Raw genomic sequence first — 26,641 nt, 5'->3', positions numbered from 1 at the left:
CTGCTCCTCAACCTCTCTGTCTCCTTTCCTCTCCCCAATAGCCCTTACCCTCTGCTCTTCTCCCTCTCTGTCTCCTTTCCTCTCTCCAATAGCCCTTACCCTCTGCTCCTCACACTCTCTGTCTCCTTTCCTCTCCCCAATAACCCTTACCCTCTGCTCCTCACCCTCACTCCAATAGCCCCTACCCTCTGCTCCTCACCCTCACTCCAATAGCCCTTACCCTCTGCTCCTCACCCTCTCTGTCTCCTTTCCTCACTCCAATAGCCCTTACCCTCTGCTCATCACCCTCTCTGTCTCCTTTCCTCTCCCCAATAGCCCTTACCCTCTGCTCCTCACCCTCTCCCCAATAACCCTTACCCTCTGCTCCTCACCCTCTCCCCAATAGCCCTTACCCTCTGCTCCTCACCCTCTCTGTCTCCTTTCCTCTCCCCAATAACCCTTACCCTCTGCTCCTCACCCTCTCCCCAATAACCCTTACCCTCTGCTCCTCACCCTCACTCCAATAGCCCTTACCCTCTCTGTCTCCTTTCCTCTCCCCAATAGCCCTTACCCTCTGCTCCTCACCCTCTCTGTCTCCTTTCCTCTCCCCAATAGCCCTTACCCTCTGCTCCTCACCCTCTCTGTCTCCTTTCCTCTCCCCAATAGCCCTTACCTTCTCCTCCTCACCCTCTCTGTCTCCTTTCCTCTCCCCAATAGCCCTTACCCTCTGCTCATCACCCTCTCTGTCTCCTTTCCTCTCCCCAATAGCCCTTACCCTCTGCTCATCACCCTCTCTGACTCCTTTCCTCTCCCAAATAGCCCTTACCCTCTGCTTCTCACCCTCTCTGTCTCCTTTCCTCTCCCCAATAACCCTTACCCTCTGCTCCTCACCCTCTCTGTCTCCTTTCCTCACTCCAATAGCCCTTACCCTCTGCTCCTCACCCTCTCTGTCTCCTTTCCTCACTCCAATAACCCTTACCTTCTCCTCCTCACCCTCTCTGTCTCCTTTCCTCTCCCCAATAGCCCTTAACCTCTGCTCCTCACCCTCTCCCCAATAGCCCTTACCCTCTGCTCCTCACCCTCTCTGTCTCCTTTCCTCACTCCAATAGCCCTTACCCTCTGCTCCTCACCCTCTCTGTCTCCTTTCCTCACTCCAATAACCCTTACCTTCTCCTCCTCACCCTCTCTGTCTCCTTTCCTCTCCCCAATAGCCCTTAACCTCTGCTCCTCACCCTCTCTGTCTCCTTTCCTCTCCCCAATAACCCTTACCCTCTGCTCCTCACCCTCTCTGTCTCCTTTCCTCACTCCAATAGCCCTTACCCTCTGCTCCTCACCCTCTCTGTCTCCTTTCCTCTCCCCAATAACCCTTACCCTCTGCTCCTCACCCTCTCTGTCTCCTTTCCTCACTCCAATAGCCCTTACCCTCTGCTCCTCACCCTCTCTGTCTCCTTTCCTCACTCCAATAACCCTTACCCTCTGCTCCTCACCCTCTCTGTCTCCTTTCCTCTCCCCAATAGCCCTTACCCTCTGCTCCTCACGCTCTCTGTCTCCTTTCCTCTCCCCAATAGCCCTTACCCTCTGCTCCTCACCCTCTCTGTCTCCTTTCCTCTCCCCAATAGCCCTTACCCTCTGCTCCTCACCCTCTCGGTCTCCTTTCCTCTCCCCAATAGCCCTTACCCTCTGCTCCTCACCCTCTCGGTCTCCTTTCCTCTCCCCAATAGCCCTTACCCTCTGCTCCTCACCCTCTCTGCCTCCTTTCCTCTCCCCAATAGCCCTTACCCTCTGCTCCTCACCCTCTCTGCCTCCTTTCCTCTCCCCAATAGCCCTTACCCTCTGCTCCTCACCCTCTCTGTCTCCTTTCCTCTCCCCAATAACCCTTACCCTCTGCTCATCACCCTCTCTGCCTCCTTTCCTCACTCCAATAGCCCTTACCCTCTCCTCCTCACCCTCTCTGTCTCCTTTCCTCACTCCAATAGCCCTTACCCTCTCCTCCTCACCCTCTCTGTCTCCTTTCCTCTCCCCAATAGCCCTTACCTTCTCCTCCTCACCCTCTCTGTCTCCTTCCATATACACACATACAGTATACCACTCATTCCCCTTTTCTCCATCCTCTCTGCCACTATCATCTTTTCACCTCTTCTCCTTCCCTTACTTCAGGCAGAATATAAAGTGACCACAAAACCTTGAGAGGTGACAGGTTCCCAATGTAAAGAGCTTTCTCTGTGTGTTGCTTCAGCTCCCACAGCAATATTAGGTGATAAATACAGAAACCCCATTCCTGTAATAAACACTGACATGCAGTAGGGTTGACATGCTGTGGCAGAAATGAGTCGGGTTTTGCAATGTGTTTGGTTTTCCCTTGTGACTCACAAGGCAGCCTTGTCAGTAATCCAGTAAGGCTTTCTAAAGCTTACAGAAAGGAAAGCACTCGCTGAAAAAAAGGTTGACTTGTGTTAAAATAAGCAATGGAGGAGAGAGTGTATAATATGAAAAGAGCACAATCTCCATTGGCATCTGTTCATCGCACGGTGAGTCCTTCTCCTCTGTGTGTATGTGACCGTGTGTGTGTGTGTACGTGTGTGTACGTGTGTACGTGTGTGTGTGTGTGTGTGTGTGTGTGTGTGTGTGTGTGTGTGTGTGTGTGTGTGTGTGTGTGTGTGTGTGTGTGTGTGTGTGTGTGTGTGTGTGTGTGTGTGTGTCTGCGTGTGTGTCATTGTCCGACAGAACGGAAAGCTCTCTCTTACTAGCGCTGCTGCTGCATATGCTTACAAAGAAGACCTCTGTGTGCAACGCTTATCAAAGGCATGGCTCAGTCTGAATACTGGAAGCACCAAGCTCAGGGGAAGACTGACTGACTCTGAGCCACAAACACCATTCAGCCATAGTACTGCAGCCTAACTACCTCACTACTATCCAGAGCCTTAATGTGTCTGCATTGACAGAGAAGAAGAAACGACTGACAAAAATGCTCTTCAGCCCATTCAGATGTGTGAAATAGCAGGGAATGAATGTGTGATGAACCGCATATGTGTATATTAAGGCTGAGAATTCTGAGTTTAAAGTCATAAAGGGATGTATAGTTGTATCATGTAACACCCCCAGATAACTTCTGTCTGTCTCCACTGCTCTCAGAAGAACATAGAGTCAAGCACCTAGAGGAGGAGGACAGGAAGAATAGTATTAACTGTTATGATTCCCCAGTGTTAGTATATAATGTATTATGTGACTGTTATGATTCCCCAGTGTTAATATATAATGTATTATGTGACTATTATAATTCCCCAGTGTTAATATATAATGTATTATGTGACTATTATAATTCCCCAGTGTTAATATATAATGTATTATGTGACTGTTATAATTCCCCAGTGTTAATATATAATGTATTATGTGACTGTTATAATTCCCCAGTGTTAGTATATAATGTATTATGTGACTGTTATGATTCCCCAGTGTTAATATATAATGTATTATGTGACTGTTATGATTCCCCAGTGTTAGTATATAATGTATTATGTGACTGTTATGATTCCCCAGTGTTAGTATATAATGTATTATGTGACTGTTATGATTCCCCAGTGTTAATATATAATGTATTATGTGACTATTATAATTCCCCAGTGTTAATATATAATGTATTATGTGACTATTATAATTCCCCAGTGTTAATATATAATGTATTATGTGACTGTTATGATTCCCCAGTGTTAATATATAATGTATTATGTGACTGTTATGATTCCCCAGTGTTAATATATAATGTATTATGTGACTATTATAATTCCCCAGTGTTAATATATAATGTATTATGTGACTATTATAATTCCCCAGTGTTAATATATAATGTATTATGTGACTGTTATAATTCCCCAGTGTTAATATATAATGTATTATGTGACTGTTATGATTCCCCAGTGTTAGTATATAATGTATTATGTGACTGTTATAATTCCCCAGTGTTAATATATAATGTATTATGTGACTGTTATGATTCCCCAGTGTTAGTATATAATGTATTATGTGACTGTTATAATTCCCCAGTGTTAGTATATAATGTATTATGTGACTGTTATGATTCCCCAGTGTTAATATATAATGTATTATGTGACTATTATAATTCCCCAGTGTTAATATATAATGTATTATGTGACTGTTATGATTCCCAAGTGTTAATATATAATGTATTATGTGACTGTTATAATTCCCCAGTGTTAATATATAATGTATTATGTGACTGTTATGATTCCCCAGTGTTAGTATATAATGTATTATGTGACTGTTATAATTCCCCAGTGTTAGTATATAATGTATTATGTGACTGTTATGATTCCCCAGTGTTAGTATATAATGTATTTTGTGACTGTTATGATTCCCCAGTGTTAATATATAATGTATTATGTGACTGTTATGATTCCCAAGTGTTAATATATAATGTATTATGTGACTATTATAATTCCCCAGTGTTAATATATAATGTATTATGTGACTGTTATGATTCCCCAGTGTTAGTATATAATGTATTATGTGACTATTATAATTCCCCAGTGTTAATATATAATGTATTATGTGACTGTTATGATTCCCCAGTGTTAATATATAATGTATTATGTGACTGTTATGATTCCCCAGTGTTAATATATAATGTATTATGTGACTGTTATGATTCCCCAGTGTTAGTATATAATGTATTATGTGACTGTTATGATTCCCCAGTGTTAGTATATCATGTATTATGTGACTATTATAATTCCCCAGTGTTAATATATAATGTATTATGTGACTATTATAATTCCCCAGTGTTAATATATAATGTATTATGTGACTGTTATGATTCCCCAGTGTTAATATATAATGTATTATGTGACTGTTATGATTCCCCAGTGTTAATATATAATGTATTATGTGACTGTTATGATTCCCCAGTGTTAGTATATAATGTATTATGTGACTGTTATGATTCCCCAGTGTTAATATATAATGTATTATGTGACTGTTATGATTCTCCAGTGTTAATATATAATGTATTATGTGACTGTTATGATTCCCCAGTGTTAATATATAATGTATTATGTGACTATTATAATTCCCCAGTGTTAGTATATAATGTATTATGTGACTGTTATGATTCCCCAGTGTTAGTATATAATGTATTATGTGACTGTTATGATTCCCCAGTGTTAATATATAATGTATTATGTGACTGTTATGATTCCCCAGTGTTAATATATAATGTATTATGTGACTGTTATGATTCCCCAGTGTTAATATATAATGTATTATGTGACTGTTATGATTCCCAAGTGTTAATATATAATGTATTATGTGACTGTTATGATTACCCAGTGTTAATATATAATGTATTATGTGACTGTTATGATTCCCCAGTGTTAGTATATAATGTATTATGTGACTGTTATGATTCCCCAGTGATAGTATATAATGTATTATGTGACTGTTATGATTCCCCAGTGTTAGTATATAATGTATCTTGTGACTGTTATGATTCCCCAGTGTTAGTATATAATGTATTATGTGACTGTTATGATTCCCCAGTGTTAATATATAATGTATTATGTGACTGTTGTGATTCCCCAGTGTTAGTATATAATGTATTATGTGACTGTTATGATTCCCCAGTGTTAATATATAATGTATTATGTGACTGTTATGATTCCCCAGTGTTAGTATATAATGTATTATGTGACTGTTATGATTCCCCAGTGTTAGTATATAATGTATTATGTGACTGTTATGATTCCCCAGTGTTAATATATAATGTATTATGTGACTGTTATGATTCCCCAGTGTTAATATATAATGTATTATGTGACTGTTATAATTCCCCAGTGTTAATATATAATGTATTTTGTGACTGTTATGATTCCCCAGTGTTAATATATAATGTATTATGTGACTGTTATGATTCCCCAGTGTTAATATATAATGTATTATGTGACTGTTATGATTCCCCAGTGTTAATATATAATGTATTTTGTGACTGTTATGATTCCCCAGTGTTAATATATAATGTATTATGTGACTGTTATGATTCCCCAGTGTTAGTATATAATGTATTATGTGACTGTTATGATTCCCCAGTGTTAATATATAATGTATTATGTGACTGTTATGATTCCCCAGTGTTAATATATAATGTATTATGTGACTGTTATGATTCCACAGTGTTAATATATAATGTATTATGTGACTGTTATGATTCCCCAGTGTTAATATATAATGTATTATGTGACTGTTATGATTCCCCAGTGTTAATATATAATGTATTATGTGACTGTTATGATTCCCCAGTGTTAGTATATAATGTATTATGTGACTGTTATGATTCCCCAGTGTTAATATATAATGTATTATGTGACTGTTATGATTCCCCAGTGTTAATATATAATGTATTATGTGACTATTATGATTCCCCAGTGTTAATATATAATGTATTTTGTGACTGTTATGATTCCCCAGTGTTAATATATAATGTATTATGTGACTGTTATGATTCCCCAGTGTTAATATATAATGTATTATGTGACTATTATAATTCCCCAGTGTTAGTATATAATGTATTATGTGACTATTATAATTCCCCAGTGTTAATATATAATGTATTATGTGACTGTTATGATTCCCCAGTGTTAATATATAATGTATTATGTGACTGTTATGATTCCCCAGTGTTAATATATAATGTATTATGTGACTGTTATGATTCCCCAGTGTTAATATATAATGTATTATGTGACTATTATAATTCCCCAGTGTTAGTATATAATGTATTATGTGACTGTTATGATTCCCCAGTGTTAGTATATAATGTATTATGTGACTGTTATGATTCCCCAGTGTTAGTATATAATGTATTATGTGACTGTTATGATTCCCCAGTGTTAGTATATAATGTATTATGTGACTGTTATGATTCCCCAGTGTTAGTATATAATGTATTATGTGACTGTTATGATTCCCCAGTGTTAATATATAATGTATCTTGTGACTGTTATGATTCCCCAGTGTTAGTATATAATGTATTATGTGACTGTTATGATTCCCCAGTGTTAGTATATAATGTATTATGTGACTGTTATGATTCCCCAGTGTTAATATATAATGTATTATGTGACTGTTATGATTCCCCAGTGTTAGTATATAATGTATTATGTGACTGTTATAATTCCCCAGTGTTAATATATAATGTATTATGTGACTATTATAATTCCCCAGTGTTAATATATAATGTATTATGTGACTATTATGATTCCCCAGTGTTAATATATAATGTATTATGTGACTGTGTTAATATATAATGTATTATGACTATTATAATTCCCAGTGTTAATATATAATGTATTATGTGACTATTATAATTCCCCAGTGTTAATATATAATGTATTATGTGACTGTTATGATTCCCCAGTGTTAGTATATAATGTATTATGTGACTGTTATGATTCCCCAGTGTTAATATATAATGTATTATGTGACTGTTATGATTCCCCAGTGTTAGTATATAATGTATTATGTGACTGTTATAATTCCCCAGTGTTAGTATATAATGTATTTTGTGACTGTTATGATTCCCCAGTGTTAATATATAATGTATTATGTGACTGTTATGATTCCCCAGTGTTAGTATATAATGTATTATGTGACTGTTATGATTCCCCAGTGTTAGTATATAATGTATTATGTGACTGTTATGATTCCCCAGTGTTAATATATAATGTATTTTGTGACTGTTATGATTCCCCAGTGTTAATATATAATGTATTATGTGACTGTTATGATTCCCCAGTGTTAATATATAATGTATTATGTGACTGTTATGATTCCCCAGTGTTAGTATATAATGTATTATGTGACTGTTATAATTCCCCAGTGTTAATATATAATGTATTATGTGACTATTATAATTCCCCAGTGTTAATATATAATGTATTATGTGACTATTATGATTCCCCAGTGTTAATATATAATGTATTATGTGACTATTATAATTCCCCAGTGTTAATATATAATGTATTATGTGACTATTATAATTCCCCAGTGTTAATATATAATGTATTATGTGACTGTTATGATTCCCCAGTGTTAATATATAATGTATTATGTGACTGTTATGATTCCCCAGTGTTAATATATAATGTATTATGTGACTGTTATGATTCCCCAGTGTTAATATATAATGTATTATGTGACTGTTATGATTCCCCAGTGTTAGTATATAATGTATTATGTGACTGTTTCCCCAGTGTTAATATATAATGTATTCTGTTATGATTCCCAGTGTTAATATATAATGTATTATGTGACTGTTATGATTCCCCAGTGTTAATATATAATGTATTATGTGACTGTTATGATTCCCCAGTGTTAGTATATAATGTATTATGTGACTGTTATGATTCCCCAGTGTTAATATATAATGTATTTTGTGACTGTTATGATTCCCCAGTGTTAGTATATAATGTATTATGTGACTGTTATAATTCCCCAGTGTTAGTATATAATGTATTATGTGACTGTTATGATTCCCCAGTGTTAATATATAATGTAGTATGTGACTGTTATAATTCCCCAGTGTTAATATATAATGTATTATGTGACTGTTATGATTCCCCAGTGTTAATATATAATGTATTATGTGACTGTTATGATTCCCAAGTGTTAATATATAATGTATTATGTGACTGTTATGATTCCCCAGTGTTAATATATAATGTATTATGTGACTGTTATAATTCCCCAGTGTTAGTATATAATGTATTATGTGACTGTTATGATTCCCCAGTGTTAATATATAATGTATTATGTGACTGTTATAATTCCCCAGTGTTAGTATATAATGTATTATGTGACTGTTATGATTCCCCAGTGTTAGTATAACATTGTTAGCACTGAGGGAGAGCCAGCTAGTACATCCCTACTCAAATGGCTTACTTATCCTCTGCTATTATTAAAATGGGGACAGTGCTGGAGAGCAAATAGCATCTCCTGATAAAAATGGCTTTCAGGGAGAGAAGGATTTCAGGCCTGGTGTGGTGTGTATATCTCTACCACAAAGTTATCTCTGTTTTAACAAAAGTACCATTGCAATTTCTTATGCTTTTGGACAGATATGAGAGAGAGAAAAAAACAAGCCAGGCACTAAAACGCATTATACTGTATATACACACCAGGGATATTTCAGATGACTCTGGATCCAGCTATTTCTGAAGGCACTAAGGCATAGCAGGCCCCAATTGGCACATCCACTCCACATACTAAAGAGCACTGTCCACTGTGTAGATCAAAACAGAACAGGGGGCCTCTACTCCGCACTCTCCATCAGACAGACGAGCTGTGCTTCGAGAGCACAACCCACCACTATCTCCCTGCAGGTTTGAAGAAACATCACACGGCCTTTGAACTAATGGAGGAATAGGATGAAATGCAGCAGGTATGGAGAGGTTGGGAGGGGCAGAATCCTCACTAAAGCACTCTGCACTTGAATCCAAACAGGCTCCCAAAAAGACTAAGTATATTACTGTCTTTGTGTACTATAGTACTTTATCAACATGTAAATATATTTGCATCTGCAACAAGTCTTCATCATAACTGGAAAATGTAGGCTGCATATTGGAAGAATGTCAGAAAACCACTGACAACTGTGTAAGTCAGGCCTGGGTCATTGAAATGGAGATGACGGGCCTGCACTTGGTCTCTGGTCCCCTGTCCTTCTGCATGTGAAGCTTTGCCTCATTGACAGCCCTCCCCTCCTTTCCTCTCCCCTCTACCCGCCTGCCTCAGAGGTGACAAGCCAGGTGTAACATGCAATTAGGCAGCTCAGTGCCGTCACATGGGCGACGGGGATGACACCTGGGGTGTGTTGGGGTGATGACGGCCCTTGTCCCGAAGCTCCTGGGCATTTCAGAGCGCTGCCTTCACAATGAGGGCAATTACCAGCTAGCAGGGCGAGACGACAGGGGGAACGACATTACAGAAGGGGCACAGTAGGGGCTCGCTGGGATGATAAAGACATGGGTCTGAAAGCTATCACTGTCTTCTTCTCTATGTCGTTCCTTCTTCCTTTCCCATCTTCCTTACCCTCCCCCTCTGCTTCTCACCCTCCACCTTTGTCCTTGGTGTGTGTGTGTACATGTTTTTCTCTACTTTTTAGTGCCAAAAATGCTCACAAGAATAGACATAGTAGTGTGTGTGTGTGTGTGTGTGTGTGTGTGTGTGTGTGTGTGTGTGTGTGTGTGTGTGTGTGTGTGTGTGTGTGTGTGTGTGTGTGTGTGTGTGTGTTTGTGTGTGTGCGCGTGCGAGAGAGAGAGAGAGAGAGAGAGTGCCTTCAGACCTGGTCCTTCTGTAGCTCAGTTGGTAGAGCATGGCGCTTGTAACGCCAGGGTAGTGGGTTCGATTCCCGGGACCACCCATACGTAGAATGTATGCACACATGACTGTAAGTCGCTTTGGATAAAAGCGTCTGCTAAATGGCATATTATTAGAGAGAGAGAGAGAGAGAGAGAGAGAGAGAGAGAGAGAGAGAGAGAGAGAGAGAGAGAGAGAGAGAGAGAGAGAGAGAGAGAGAGAGAGAGAGAGAGAGAGAGAGAGAGAGAGAGAGAGAGAGAGAGAGAGAGAGAGAGAGAGAGAGAGGTCATCCTTAGCTCTGGCATCTTCCCCAATATTTGGAACCAAGGACTGATCACCCCAATCCACAAAAGTGGAGACAAATTTGACCCCAATAACTACCGTGGAATATGCGTCAACAGTAACCTTGGGAAAATCCTCTGCATTAACAGCAGACTCGTACATTTCCTCAATGTGTACTGGGAAAATGTCAAATTGGCTTTTTACCAAATTACCGTACAACAGACCATGTATTCACCCTGCACACCCTAATTGACAACCAAACAAACCAAAACAAAGGCAAAGTCTTCTCATGCTTTGTTGATTTCAAAAAAGCCTTCGACTCAATTTGGCATGAGGGTTTGCTCTACAAACTGATGGAAAGTGGTGTTGGGGGTAAAACATACAACATTATAAAATCCATGTACACAAACAACAAGTGTGCAGTTAAAATTGGCAAAAAACACACATTTCTTCACACAGGGTCGTGGGGTGAGACAGAGATGCAGCTTAAGCCCCACCCTCTTCAACATATATATCAACGAATTGGCGCGGGCACTAGAAAAGTCTGCAGCACCCGGCCTCACCCTACTAGAATCCGAAGTCAAATGTCTGCTGTTTGCTGATGATCTGGTGCTTCTGTCACCAACCAAGGAGGACCTACAGCAGCACCTAGATCTTATGCACAGATTCTGTCAGACCTGGGCCCTGACAGTAAATCTCAGTAAGACCAAAATAATGGTGTTCCAAAAAAGGTCCAGTCACCAGGACCACAAATACAAATTCCATCTAGACACTGTTGCCCTAGAGCACACAAAAAACTATACATACCTTGGCCTAAACATCAGCGCCACAGGTAACTTCCACAAAGCAGTGAACGATCTGAGAGACAAGGCAAGAAGGGCATTCTATGCCATCAAAAGGAACATAAATTTCAACATACCAATTAGGATTTGGCTAAAAATACTTGAATCAGTCATAGAGCCCATTGCCCTTTATGGTTGTGAGGTCTGGGGTCCGCTCACCAACCAAGACTTCATAAAATGGGACAAACACCAAATTGAGACTCTGCACGCAGAATTGGGCAAAAATATCCTCCGTGTACAACGTAGAACACCAAATAATGCATGCAGAGCAGAATTAGGCCGATACCCACTAATTATCAAAATCCAGAAAAGAGACGTTAAATTCTATAACCACCACCACAGATCCACGCTATTGGATTCGGTACAGCCAGTTGGTTTCTTCACGCATCGCACTGACAGAAACAAGCTTCTTTCTGGTAAGAAGAGGGGCGGGGGGGTATGCCTTATGATTAAGGAGACGTGGTGTGATCATAACAACATACAGGAACTCAAGTCCTTCTGACTAAGAATTCCTCACAATCAAATGTCGACCGCATTATCTACCAAGAGAATTCTCTTCGATTATAACCACAGCCGCAAATACCCCCCCAAGCAGACACATCGACGGCCGTGAACAAACTTTATTTGACTCTATGTAAACTGGAAACCACATATCCTGAGGCTGCATTCATTGTAGCTGGGGATTGTAACAAGGCTAATCTGAAAACAAGAATCCCTAAATTCTATCATCATATCGATTGTGCTAACAGGGCTGGTAAAACCCTGGATCATTGTTATTCTAACTTCTGCGATGCATATAATAAGGCCCTCCCCCGCCCTACTTTTGGAAAAGCTGACCACGACTCCATTTTGTTGCTTCCAGCCTACAGACAGAAAGTAAAACAGGAAGCTCCCGCACACAGGTCTGTTCAACACTGGTTCGACATATCTGATTCCAGGCTTCAAGACTGCTTCGATCAAGTGGATTGGGATATGTTCCGCATTGCGTCAAAAAACAACATTGACGAATACGCTGATTCGGTGAGCGAGTTTATTAGCAAGTGCATCGGCGATGTCGTACCCACAGCAACTATTAAAACATTCCCAAACCAGAAACAGTGGATTGATGGCAGCATTCGCGCAAAACTGAAAGCGCGAACCACTGCTTTTAACCAGGGCAAGGTGACCGGAAACATGACTGAATACAAACAGTGTAGCTATTCCCTCCGCAAGGCAAACAAACAAGCTAAGCATCAGTATAGAGACAAAGTAGAGTCGCAATTCAACGGCTCAGACACAAGAGGTATGTGGCAGGGTCTACAGTCAATCACGGATTACAAAAAGAAAACCAGCCCCGTCGTGGACTAGGATGTCTTGCTCCCAGACAGACTAAACAACTTCTTTGCTCGCTTTGAGGACAATACAGTGCCACTGACACGGCCCGCTACCAAAACCTGTGGACTCTCCTTCACTGCAGCCGACGTGAGTAAAAGATTTAAACGTGTTAACCCTCGCAAGGCTGCAGGCCCAGATCCCCAGCCGCGTCCTCTGAGCATGCGCAGACCAGCTGGCTGGTGTGTTTACGGACATATTCAATCAATCCTTATCCCAGTCTGCTGTTCCCACGTGCTTCAAGAGGGTCACCATTGTTCCTGTTCACAAGAAAGCTAAGGTAACTGAGCTAAACGATTACCGCCCCGTAGCACTCACTTCCGTCATCATGAAGTGCTTTGAGAGACTAGTCAAGGACCATATCACCTCCACCCTACGTGACACCCTAGACCCACTCCAATTTGCTTACTTCCCCAATAGGTCCTCAGACGACTCAATGCAACCATACTGCACACTGACCTAACCCATCTGGACAAGAGGAATACCTATGTGAGAATGCTGTTCATCGACTACAGCTTAGCATTTAACAACATAGTACCCTCCAAACTCATCATCAAGCTCGAGACCCTGGGTCTCGACCCCGCCCTGTGCAACTGGGTACTGGACTTCCTGATGGGCCGCCCCCAGGTCGTGAGGGTACGTAAACAACATCTCCACCCCTCTGATCCTCAACACTGGGGCCCCACAAGGGTGCGTTCTGAGCCCTCTCCTGTACTCCCTGTTCATGCACGACTGCGTGGCCATGCACGCCTCCAATTCAATCATCAAGTTTGCAGACGACACTACAGTGGTAGGCTTGATTACCAACAACGATGAGGCGGCCTACAGGGAGGAGGTGAGGGGCCTCGGAGTGTGGTGTCAGGAAAATAACCTCACACTCAAACAAAGGAGATGATCGTGGACTTCAGGAAACAGCAGAGGAAGCACCCCCCTATCCACATCGACAGAACAGTAGTGGAGAGGGTAGTAAGTTTTAAGTTCCTCAGCGTACACATCACAGACAAACTGAATTGGTCCACTCACACAGACAGCGTGGTGAAGAAGGCGCAGCAGCACATCTTCAACCTCAGGAGGCTGAAGAAATTCAGTTTGTCACCAAAAGCACTCACAAACTTTTACAGATGCACAATCGAGAGCATCCTGTCGGGCTGTGTCACCGCCTGGTACGGCAACTGCTCCACCCACAACCGCAAGGCTCTCCAGAGGTTAGTGAGGTCTGCACAACGCATCACCGGGGGCAAACTACCAGCCCTCCAGGACACCTACAGCACCCGATGTCACAGGAAGGTTTTCACACACTGTTGCTCATATTTTGGCCCATTCCTCCATGCAGCTCTCCTCTAGAGCAGTGATGTTTTGGGGCTGTTGCTGGGCAACACAGACTTTCAACTCCCTCCAAAGATTTTCTATGGGGTTGAGATCTGGAGACTGGCTAGGCCACTCCAGGACCTTGAAATGCTTCTTACGAAGCCACTCCTTCATTGCCCGGGCGGTGTGTTTGGGATCATTGTCATGATGAAAGACCCAGCCACGTTTCATCTTCAATGCCCTTGCTAATGGAAGGAGGTTTTCACTCAAAATCTCACGATCCATGGCCCCATTCATTCTTTACATTTACATTTAAGTCATTTCCTTTACACGGATCAGTCGTCCTGGTCCCTTTGCAGCAAAACAGCCCCAAAGCATGATGTTTCCACCGCCATGCTTCACAGTAGGTATGGTGTGCTTTGGATGCAACTCAGTATTCTTTGTCCTCCAAACACGACGAGTTGAGTTTTTACCAAAAAGTTATATTTTGGTTTCATCTGACCATATGACATTCTCCCAATCTTCTTCTGGATCATCCATATGCTCTCTAGCAAACTTTAGACGGGCCTGGACATGTACTGGCTTAAGCAGGGGGACACGTCTGGCACTGCAGGATTTGAGTCCCTGGCGGCGTAGTGTGTTACTGATGGTAGGCTTTGTTACTTTGGTCCCAGCTCTCTGCAGGTCATTCACTAGGTCCCCCCGTGTGGTTCTGGGATTTTTGCTCACTGTTCTTGTGATCATTTTGACCCCACGGGGTGAGATCTTGCGTGGAGCCCCAGATCGAGGGAGATTATCAGTGGTCTTGTATGTCTTCCATTTCCTAATAATTGCTCCCATAGTTGATTTCTTCAAACCAAGCTGCTTACCTATTGCAGATTCAGTCTTCCCAGCCTGGTGCAGGTCTACAATTTTGTTTCTGGTGTCCTTTGACAGCTCTTTTTGGTCTTGGCCATAGTGGAGTTTGGAGTCTGACTGTTTGAGGTTGTGGACAGGTGTCTTTTATACTGATAACAAGTTCAAAAAGGTGCCATTAATACAGATAACGAGTGGAGGACAGAGGAGCCTCTTAACCTGTTACTCCTACCCCCTACTTTTTCGAACATTCTGTTAAAAATCGCGCAACATTTCAGCGCCCTGCTGCTCATGCCAGGAATATAGTATATGCATATGATTAGTATGTGTGGATATAAAACATTTATAAAACGTTTATAAAACTGGTTAAATCATGGCTGTGACTATAACAGAACGTGCGTTTCATCGAAAAGCGCAGGAAAATCTGATCACTGAAAATGGAAATATATATCCATCCGCCACTTCAACCCATTGATAAAGGCGAACCACAATAAATGGGGCTGAGGTTGCAATACCTACAGCTTCCACACAATGTCAACAGTCTTGTCATTTGCCTAGGCTTTGTTTCTTGGTCAAACGAAGAAGAGACAAGCCATTTGTTCAAGCCTCCGACCGGATATTTTGGTTGAGATTATCCGGACATTATTTCCAGACGGACAGCTAAAGAATATACTTCGCCTCGTGATCAATTTGATCGCTTATTAACGTTTACTAATACCTAAAGTTGCATTACAAAAGTATTTCGAAGTGTTTTGTGAAAGTTTATCGTCGACTTTTTTAATTAAAAAAATTACGTTACGTTATAAGACGCAATTTTTTTCTGTTTATCACACAGTCTTCATAGATCGATATCTAGGCTATATATGGACCGATTTAATCAAAAAAAGACCCAATAGTGATTATGGGACATCTAGGAGTGCCAACAAAGAAGATGGTCAAAGGTAATGAATGTTTTATATTTTATTTGTGCGGTTTGTGTAGCGACGACTATGCTAATTATTTTGTTTACGTCCCCTGCGGGTCTTTTGGGGTGTTACATGCTATCAGATAATAGCTTCTCATGCTTTCGCCGAAAAGCATTTTCAAAATCTGACTTGTTGCCTGGATTCACAACGAGTGTAGCTTTAATTCAATACCCTGCATGTGTATTTTAATGAACGTTTGAGTTTTAACTAGTACTATTAGCATTTAGCGTAGCGCATTTGCATTTCCAGATGTCTAGATGGGACGCCTGCGTGTCAGGTAGGAGCAAGAGGTTAAAGAAGAAGTTATACAGGTCTGTGAGAGCCAGAACTCTTGCTTGTTTGTAGGTGACCAAATACTTATTTTCCACCATAATTTGCAAATAAATTAATTAAAAATCCTACAATGTGATTTTCTGGATTTTGTCTGTCATAGTTGAAGTGTACCTATGATGAAAATTACAGGCCTCTCTGATCTTTTTAAGTGGGAGAACTTGCACAATTGGTGGCTGACTAAATACTTTTTTGCCCCACTGTACATAGACTTGAAATCATCACTGGCCACTTTGATAATGGAACACTCGTCACTTTAATAAGGTTTACATATTTTGCATTACTCATCTCATATGTATATACAGTGGCAAGAAAAAGTATGTGAACCCTTTGGAATTATCTGGATTTCTGCATAAATTGGTCATCAAATTTGATCTGATCGTCATTTAATTCACAACAATAGACAAACATAGTGTGCTTATACTAATAACACACAAATTATTGTATTTTTCTTGTCTATATTGAATACATCACTTAAACATTCATAGTGTAGGTTGGAAAAAGTATGTGAACCCCTAGGCTAATGACTTCTCCAAAAGCTAATTGGAGTCAGGAGTCAGCTAACCTGGAATGAGATTAGAGATGTTGGTTAAAGCTGGCTTGCCCCATAAAAAACACTCACAAAATATGAGTTTGCTATTCACAAGAAGCATTGCCTAATGTGTGAACCATGTCTCGAACAAAAGAGATCTCAGAAGACCTAAGATGAAGAATTATTGACTTGCATAAATCTGGAAAGGGTTATAAAAATATATCTAAAAGCCTTGATGCTTATCAGTCCGTGGTAAGACAAATTGTCTATAAATGGAGAAAGTTCAGCACTGTTGCTACTCTCCCGAGGAGTGGTCATCCTGCAAAGACAACTGCAAGAGCACAGCGCAGAATGCTGAATGAGATTAAAAAGAATCCTAGTATCAGCTGAAGACTTACAGTCTACGATACGTAAAACAATAAACAAGAATGTTGATCATGGGAGGACACCACGGAAGAAGCCACTGCTGTACAAAAAAAAACATTGCTGCAATGCTGCAAGTCTGAAGTTCGCGAAAGTGCACCTGGATGTTCCACAGCGCTACTGGCAAAATATTCTGTGGACAGATGAAACTACAGTTGAGTTGTTTGGAAGGAACACACAACACTATGTGTTTGCGAAAAAGGAACAGCACAGCAACATCAAAACCTCATGCCAATTGTAAAGTATGGTGGCGGGAGCATCATGGTATGGGGCTGCTTTGCTACCTCAGGGCCTGGACAGCTTGCTATCAGACAGAAAAATGAATTCCCAAGTTTATCAAGACATTTTGCAGGAGAATGTTATGCTATCTGTCCGCCAATTGAAGCTCAACAGAAGTTGGGTGATGCAACAGGACAACGACTAAAAACACAGAAGTAAATCAACAACATAATGGCTTCAACATAAGGAAATCAAATCAAGTTTTATTGGTCACATACACATGGTTAGCAGATGTTAATGGGAGTGTAGCAAAATGCTTGTGCTTCTAGTTCCGACAGTGCAATAATAACCAACAAGTAATCTAACGTAACAATTTCACAAAAACTACCTTATACACACAAGTGTGAAGGGATAAAGAATATGTACATTAAGATATATGAATGAGTGATGGTACAGAACGGCATAGGCAAGATGCAGTAGATGGTGTCAGGTACAGTATATACATATGAGATGAGTATGTAGGGTATGTAAACATAAAAGTGGCATTGTTTAAAGTGGCTAGTGATACATGTATTACATAAAGATGTTATGCGCCTTCTGGAGTGGCCCAGTCAGAGTCCTGACCTCAACCTGATTGAGATGCTGTGGCATGACCTCAAGAGAGCAGGTAACACTAGACATCCCAAGAATATTGCTGAACTGAAACAGTTTTGTAAAGAGGAATGGACCAAAATTCCTCCTGTCCGTTATGCAGGTCTGATCCGCAACTACAGAAAACATTTGGTTGAGGTTATTGCTGCCAAAGGAGGGTCAACCAGTTATTAAATCCAAGGCTTCACATACTTTTCCCACCCTGCACTGTGAATGTTTACACAGTGTCTCAATAAAGACATGAAAACATATAATTGTTTGTCTGTTATTAGTTTTAGCAGACTGTGTTTGTCTATTGTTGTGACCTAGATGAAGATCAGATCAAATTTTATGACCAATTTATGCAGAAATACAGGTATTTCCAAAGGGTTCACATACTTTTTCTTGCCACTGGATGTACACTACGGTTCAAAGGTTTGGGGTCACTTATAAATGTCCTTGTTTTTGAAAGAAAAACACATTTTAACTGGGATGACTCACCACGACCTGGAAGAAGCTTTTTCCTTTAACGAGTTCGATGAGAAAGATATACTGCTCTCCCAGGAACAGGCCCAGATCCCCGTCATTTGCGTGAAGAAAAGAGGGAGGAAAAGAGGATGCAGATCGGACTGCCTTTTGAGAATCTGAGTAAACTCCCACTGCCATTATTCTACTTGCTAACATGCAATCATTGGAAAATAAAATTGATGTCCTACGATTACGATTATCCTACCAACTGGACATTAAGAACTGTAATATCTTCTGTTTCACTGAGTCGTGGCTGAACAACGACACAGATAATATAGACCTGGAGGGATTTTCAATGCACTGGCAGAACAGAGAAGGTACCTCTAGTAAGATGAGGGGTGGGAGTGCGCGTCTTTTTATCAATAACAGCTGGTGCGCAATGTCTAATATTAAAGAAGTCTCAAGGTATTGCTCGCATGAGGTAGAGTACCTGATGATAAGCTGTAGACCACACTATCTACCAAGAGAGATCTCATCTATATTATTCATAGCCGTCTATTTACTACCACAGACCGATGCCGGCACTAAGACCGAACTCAACCAACTCTATAAGCAAACAAGAAAATGCTCAACCAGAAGCAGCGCTCCTAGTGGCCGGGTACTTTAATGCAGGTAAACTGTAGTCAGTTTTACCACATTTTTACCAGCATGTCACATGTCAACCAGAGGAGAAAAACAACTCTAGACCACCTTTACTCCACACACAGAGATGCATACAAAGCTCTCCCCCACCCTCCATTTGGCAAATCTGACCATAAATATATCCTCCTGATTCCTGCTTACAAGCAAAAACTAAAGTAGGATGTACCGTGACTCTCTCAGTACGGAAGTGGTAAGATGACGCGGATGCTACGCTACAGGACTGTTTTGCTAGCACAGAATGGAATACAGCGCCTTGCGAAAGTATTCGGCCCCCTTGAACTTTGCGACCTTTTGCCACATTTCAGGCTTCAAACATAAAGATATAAAACTGTATTTTTTTGTGAAGAATCAACAACAAGTGGGACACAATCATGAAGTGGAACGACATTTATTGGATATTTCAAACTTTTTTAACAAATCAAAAACTGAAAAATTGGACGTGCAAAATTATTCAGCCCCCGTAACTTAATACTTTGCTGCGATGACAGCTGTAAATCGCTTGGGGTATGTCTCTATCAGTTTTGCACATCGAGAGACTGAAATGTTTTCCCATTCCTCCTTGCAAAACAGCTCGAGCTCAGTGAGGTTGGATGGAGAGCATTTGTGAACAGCAGTTTTCAGTTCTTTCCACAGATTCTCGATTGGATTCAGGTCTGGACTTTGACTTGGCCATTCTAACACCTGGATATGTTTATTTTTGAACCATTCCATTGTAGATTTTGCTTTATGTTTGGATCATTGTCTTGTTGGAAGACAAATCTCCATCCCAGTCTCAGGTCTTTTGCAGACTCCATCAGGTTTTCTTCCAGAATGGTCCTGTATTTGGCTCCATCCATCTTCCCATCAATTTTAACCATCTTCCCTGTCCCTGCTGAAGAAAAGCAGGCCCAAACCATGATGCTGCCACCACCATGTTTGACAGTGGGGATGGTGTGTTCAGGGTGATGAGCTGTGTTGCTTTTATGCCAAACATAACGTTTTGCATTGTTGCCAAAAAGTTCATTTTTGGTTTCATCTGACCAGAGCACCTTCTTCCACATGTTTGGTGTGTCTCCCAGGTGGCTTGTGGCAAACTCTAACCCTTTAAGAAATGTCTTTCTTCTTGCCACTCTTCCATAAAGGCCAGATTTGTTCAATATACGACTGATTGTTGTCCTATGGACAGAGTCTCCCACCTCAGCTGTAGATCTCTGCAGTTCATCCAGAGTGATCATGGGCCTCTTGGCTGCATCTCTGATCAGTCTTCTCCTTGTATGAGCTGAAAGTTTAGAGGGACGGCCAGGTCTTGGTAGATTTGCAGTGGTCTGATACTCCTTCCATTTCAATATTATCGCTTGCACAGTGCTCCTTGGGATGTTTAAAGCTTGGCAAATCTTTTTGTATCCAAATCCGGCTTTATACTTCTTCACAACAGTATCTCGGACCTGCCTGGTGTGTTCCTTGTTCTTCATGATGCTCTCTGCGCTTTTAACGGACCTCTGAGACTATCACAGTGCAGGTGCATTTATACGGAGACTTGATTACACACAGGTGGATTGTATTTATCATCATTAGTCATTTAGGTCAACATTGGATCATTCAGAGATCCTCACTGAACTTCTGGAGAGAGTTTGCTGCACTGAAAGTAAAGGGGCTGAATAATTTTGCACGCCAAATTTTTCCGTTTTTGAATTGTTAAAAAAGTTTGAAATATCCAATAAATGTCGTTCCACTTCATGATTGTGTCCCACTTGTTGTTGATTCTTCACAAAAAAAATACAGTTTTATATCTTTATGTTTGAAGACTGAAATGTGGCAAAAGGTCGCAAAGTTCAAGGGGGCCGAATACTTTCGCAAGGCACTGTATGTTCCGGGATTCATCCAATGGCATTGAGGAGTATACCACCTCAGTCACCTGCTTCATCCAAAAGCGCATTGACGACGTCGTCCCCACAGATATGTACATATCCCAACCAGAATGGATTACAGGCAACATCCGCATTGAGCTAAAGTCTTTAGCTGCCGCTTTCAAGGAGCGGGAAACTAATCCATACGCCTATAAGAAATCCCGCTATGCCCTCCGACGAACCATCAAACAAGCCAAACGTCAATACAGGATTAAGATTGACTCCTACTACACCGGCTCTGACGCTTGTCGCATGTGTCAGGGCTTGAAAACTATTACGGACTACAAAGGGAAACCCAGACGCAAGCTGCCCAGTGATGAGAGCCTACCAGACGAGCTAAATGCCTTTTATGCTCGCTTCGAGGCAAGCAACACTGAAGCATGCACGAGAGCACCAGGTGTTCTGGGTGACTGTGTGATAACGCTCTCGGTAGCCGATGTGAGCAAGACCTTTAAACAGGTCAACATTCACAAAGACGTGGAGCCAGATGGATTACCAGGACGTGTACTCAAAGCATGCGGGGACCAACTGGCAAGTGTCTTTACTGACATTTTCAACCTCTCCCTGACTGAGTCTGTAATACCTACATGTTTCAAGCAGACCACCTTAGTCCCTGTGCCCAAGGAAGCGAAGGTAACCTGCCTAAATGATTACCGCCCTGTAGCACTCACGTCGGTAGCCATGAAGTTCTTTGAAAGGCTGGTCATGGCTCACATCAACAGCATCCTCCCGGATACCCTAGACCCACTCCAATTCGCATACCGCCCCAACAGACCCACAGATGACGCAATCTCAATTTCACTCCACACTACCCTTTCCCACCTGGACAAAAGAAACACCTATGTGAGAATGCTGTTCATTGACTGCAGCTCAGTGTTCATCACCATAGCGCCCACGAAGCTCATCACTAAGCTAAGGACCCTGGGACTAAACACCTTCCTCTGTAACTGGATCCTGGACATCCTGACGGGCCGCCCCCAGGTGGTAAGGGTAGGCAACAACACGTGGCCACGATGATCCTCAACACTGGAGCCCATCAGGGGTGTGTACTTAGTCCTCTCCTGTAGTCCCTGTTCACCCACGACTGCGTGGCCAAACAAAACTCCAACACCATCATTAAGTTGGTTGACGACACAACAGTGGTAGGTACATCACTGGGGCCAAGCTTCCAATCCAGGACTTATATAATAGGCGTGTCAGAGGAAACCCCATAAAATTGTCAAAGACTCCAGTCACCCAAGTCATAGACTGTTTTCTCTGCTACAGTACGGGAAGTGGCACCAAAGGGCACCTTAACAGCTTCTTAAGACTGCTGAACAATGAATCAAATGACCACCGGACGATTACATTGACTCCCCCCATTTGTTTTGTACACTGCTGCTACTCACTGTTTATTATATATGCATAGTCACTTTACCCCTACCTACATGTACACTGGTGCTACTCACTGTTTATTATCTATGTATAGTCACTACACCCCTACCTACATGTACACTGCTGCTACTCTCTGTTTATTATCTATGCATAGTCACTTTACCCCTACCTACATTTACACTGCTGCTACTCTCTGTTTATTATCTATGCATAGTCACTACACCCCTACCTACATGTACACTGCTGCTACTCACTGTTTATTATCTATGTATAGTCACTTCACCCCTACCTACATGTACACTGCTGCTACTCTCTGTTTATTATCTATGTATAGTCACTTCACCCCTACCTACATGTACACTGGTGCTACTCACTGTTTATTATCTATGTATAGTCACTACACCCCTACCTACATGTACACTGCTGCTACTCTCTGTTTATTATCTATGCATAGTCACTTTACCCCTACCTACATGTACACTGCTGCTACTCTCTGTTTATTATCTATGCATAGTCACTTCACCCCTACCTACATGTACACTGCTGCTACTCTCTGTTTATTATCTATGTATAGTCACTTCACCCCTACCTACATGTACACTGCTGCTACTCTCTGTTTGTTATCTATGTATAGTCACTACACCCCTACCTACATGTACACTGCTGCTACTCTCTGTTTATTATCTATGTATAGTCACTTTACCCCTACCTACATGTACACTGCTGCTACTCTCTGTTTGTTATCTATGTATAGTCACTACACCCCTACCTACATGTACACTGCTGCTACTCTCTGTTTATTATCTATGTATAGTCACTACACCCCTACCTACATGTACACTGCTGCTACTCACTGTTTATTATCTATGTATAGTCACTACACCCCTACCTACATGTACACTGCTGCTACTCTCTGTTTATTATCTATGTATAGTCACTACACCCCTACCTACATGTACACTGCTGCTACTCTCTGTTTATTATCTATGTATAGTCACTTCACCCCTACCTACATGTACACTGCTGCTACTCTCTGTTTATTATCTATGTATAGTCACTTCACCCCTACCTACATGTACACTGCTGCTACTCACTGTTTATTATCTATGTATAGTCACTACACCCCTACCTACATGTACACTGCTGCTACTCACTGTTTATTATCTATGTATAGTCACTTCACCCCTACCTACATGTACACTGCTGCTACTCACTGTTTATTATCTATGTATAGTCACTTCACCCCTACCTACATGTACACTGCTGCTACTCGCTGTTTATTATCTCTGTATAGTCACTTCACCCTACCTACATGTACACTGCTGCTACTCACTGTTTATTATCTCTGTATAGTCACTTCACCCCTACCTACATGTACACTGCTGCTACTCACTGTTTATTATCTCTGCATAGTCACTTCACCCCTACCTACATGTACACTGGTGCTACTCACTGTTTATTATCTATGCATAGTCACTTCACCCTACCTACATGTACACTGCTGCTACTCACTGTTTATTATCTATGTATAGTCACTACACCCCTACCTACATGTACACTGCTGCTACTCACTGTTTATTATCTATGTATAGTCACTTCACCCCTACCTACATGTACACTGCTGCTACTCACTGTTTATTATCTATGTATAGTCACTTCACCCCTACCTACATGTACACTGGTGCTACTCACTGTTTATTATCTATGTATAGTCACTTCACCCCTACCTACATGTACACTGCTGCTACTCTCTGTTTATTATCTATGTATAATCACTTCACCCCTACCTACATGTACACTGCTGCTACTCACTGTTTATTATCTATGTATAGTCACTTCACCCCTACCTACATGTACACTGCTGCTACTCACTGTTTATTATCTATGTATAGTCACTTCACCCCTACCTACATGTACACTGCTGCTACTCTCTGTTTATTATCTATGTATAGTCACTTCACCCCTACCTACATGTACACTGCTGCTACTCACTGTTTATTATCTATGTATAGTCACTTCACCCCTACCTACATGTACACTGCTGCTACTCTCTGTTTATTATCTATGTATAGTCACTTCACCCCTACCTACATGTACACTGCTGCTACTCACTGTTTATTATCTATGTATAGTCACTTCACCCCTACCTACATGTACACTGCTGCTACTCACTGTTTATTATCTATGTATAGTCACTTCACCCCTACCTACATGTACACTGCTGCTACTCTCTGTTTATTATCTATGTATAGTCACTTCACCCCTACCTACATGTACACTGCTGCTACTCTCTGTTTATTATCTATGTATAGTCACTTCACCCCTACCTACATGTACACTGCTGCTACTCACTGTTTATTATCTATGTATAGTCACTTCACCCCTACCTACATGTACACTGCTGCTACTCTCTGTTTATTATCTATGCATAGTCACTTCACCCCTACCTACATGTACACTGCTGCTACTCACTGTTTATTATCTATGCATAGTCACTTTACCCCTACCTACATGTACACTGCTGCTACTCTCTGTTTATTATCTATGTATAGTCACTTCACCCCTACCTACATGTACACTGCTGCTACTCTCTGTTTATTATCTATGTATAGTCACTTCACCCCTACCTACATGTACACTGCTGCTACTCTCTGTTTATTATCTATGTATAGTCACTTCACCCCCACCTACATGTACACTGCTGCTACTCTCTGTTTATTATCTATGTATAGTCACTTCACCCCTACCTACATGTACACTGCTGCTACTCTCTGTTTATTATCTATGTATAGTCACTTCACCCCTACCTACATGTACACTGCTGCTACTCACTGTTTATTATCTATGCATAGTCACTTTACCCCTACCTACATGTACACTGCTGCTACTCTCTGTTTATTATCTATGTATAGTCACTTCACCCCTACCTACATGTACACTGCTGCTACTCACTGTTTATTATCTATGTATAGTCACTTCACCCCTACCTACATGTACACTGCTGCTACTCTCTGTTTATTATCTATGTATAGTCACTTCACCCCTACCTACATGTACACTGCTGCTACTCACTGTTTATTATCTATGTATAGTCACTTTACCCCTACCTACATGTACACTGCTGCTACTCTCTGTTTATTATCTATGTATAGTCACTACACCCCTACCTACATGTACACTGCTGCTACTCACTGTTTATTATCTATGTATAGTCACTTCACCCCTACCTACATGTACACTGCTGCTACTCTCTGTTTATTATCTATGTATAGTCACTTCACCCCTACCTACATGTACACTGCTGCTACTCACTGTTTATTATCTATGTATAGTCACTTTACCCCTACCTACATGTACACTGCTGCTACTCTCTGTTTATTATCTATGTATAGTCACTTCACCCCTACCTACATGTACACTGCTGCTACTCACTGTTTATTATCTATGTATAGTCACTTCACCCCTACCTACATGTACACTGCTGCTACTCACTGTTTATTATCTATGTATAGTCACTTCACCCCTACCTACATGTACACTGCTGCTACTCTCTGTTTATTATCTATGTATAGTCACTTCACCCCTACCTACATGTACACTGCTGCTACTCACTGTTTATTATCTATCCATAGTCACTTCACCTCTACCTACATGTACACTGCTGCTACTCTCTGTTTATTATCTATGTATAGTCACTTCACCCCTACCTACATGTACACTGGTGCTACTCACTGTTTATTATCTATGTATAGTCACTTTACCCCTACCTACATGTACACTGCTGCTACTCACTGTTTATTATCTATGTATAGTCACTTCACCCCTACCTACATGTACACTGGTGCTACTCACTGTTTATTATCTATGTATAGTCACTTCACCCCTACCTACATGTACACTGCTGCTACTCACTGTTTATTATCTATGTATAGTCACTTCACCCCTACCTACATGTACACTGCTGCTACTCACTGTTTATTATCTATGTATAGTCACTTCACCCTTACCTACATGTACACTGCTGCTACTCACTGTTTATTATCTATGTATAGTCACTTCACCCCTACCTACATGTACACTGCTGCTACTCTCTGTTTATTATCTATGTATAGT

The 26,641-nt window shown here is 41.1% G+C and overlaps 1 protein-coding gene across 6 annotated transcripts in view; it reads right to left on the bottom strand.

Moving 5' to 3' along the window:
• Positions 1–26,641, bottom strand: part of LOC118375293 (RNA-binding protein Musashi homolog 2-like) — a 432,377-nt gene that overhangs the window by 49,646 nt on the left and 356,090 nt on the right. The window lies entirely within an intron of this gene.

Source organism: Oncorhynchus keta, chromosome 18 (assembly GCF_023373465.1).
Source record: "Oncorhynchus keta strain PuntledgeMale-10-30-2019 chromosome 18, Oket_V2, whole genome shotgun sequence".
NCBI classification, from domain to species: Eukaryota; Metazoa; Chordata; class Actinopteri; order Salmoniformes; family Salmonidae; genus Oncorhynchus; species Oncorhynchus keta.
Note: the sequence above shows the minus strand (reverse complement) of the source record. Positions and strands in the feature narration are given on the sequence as shown.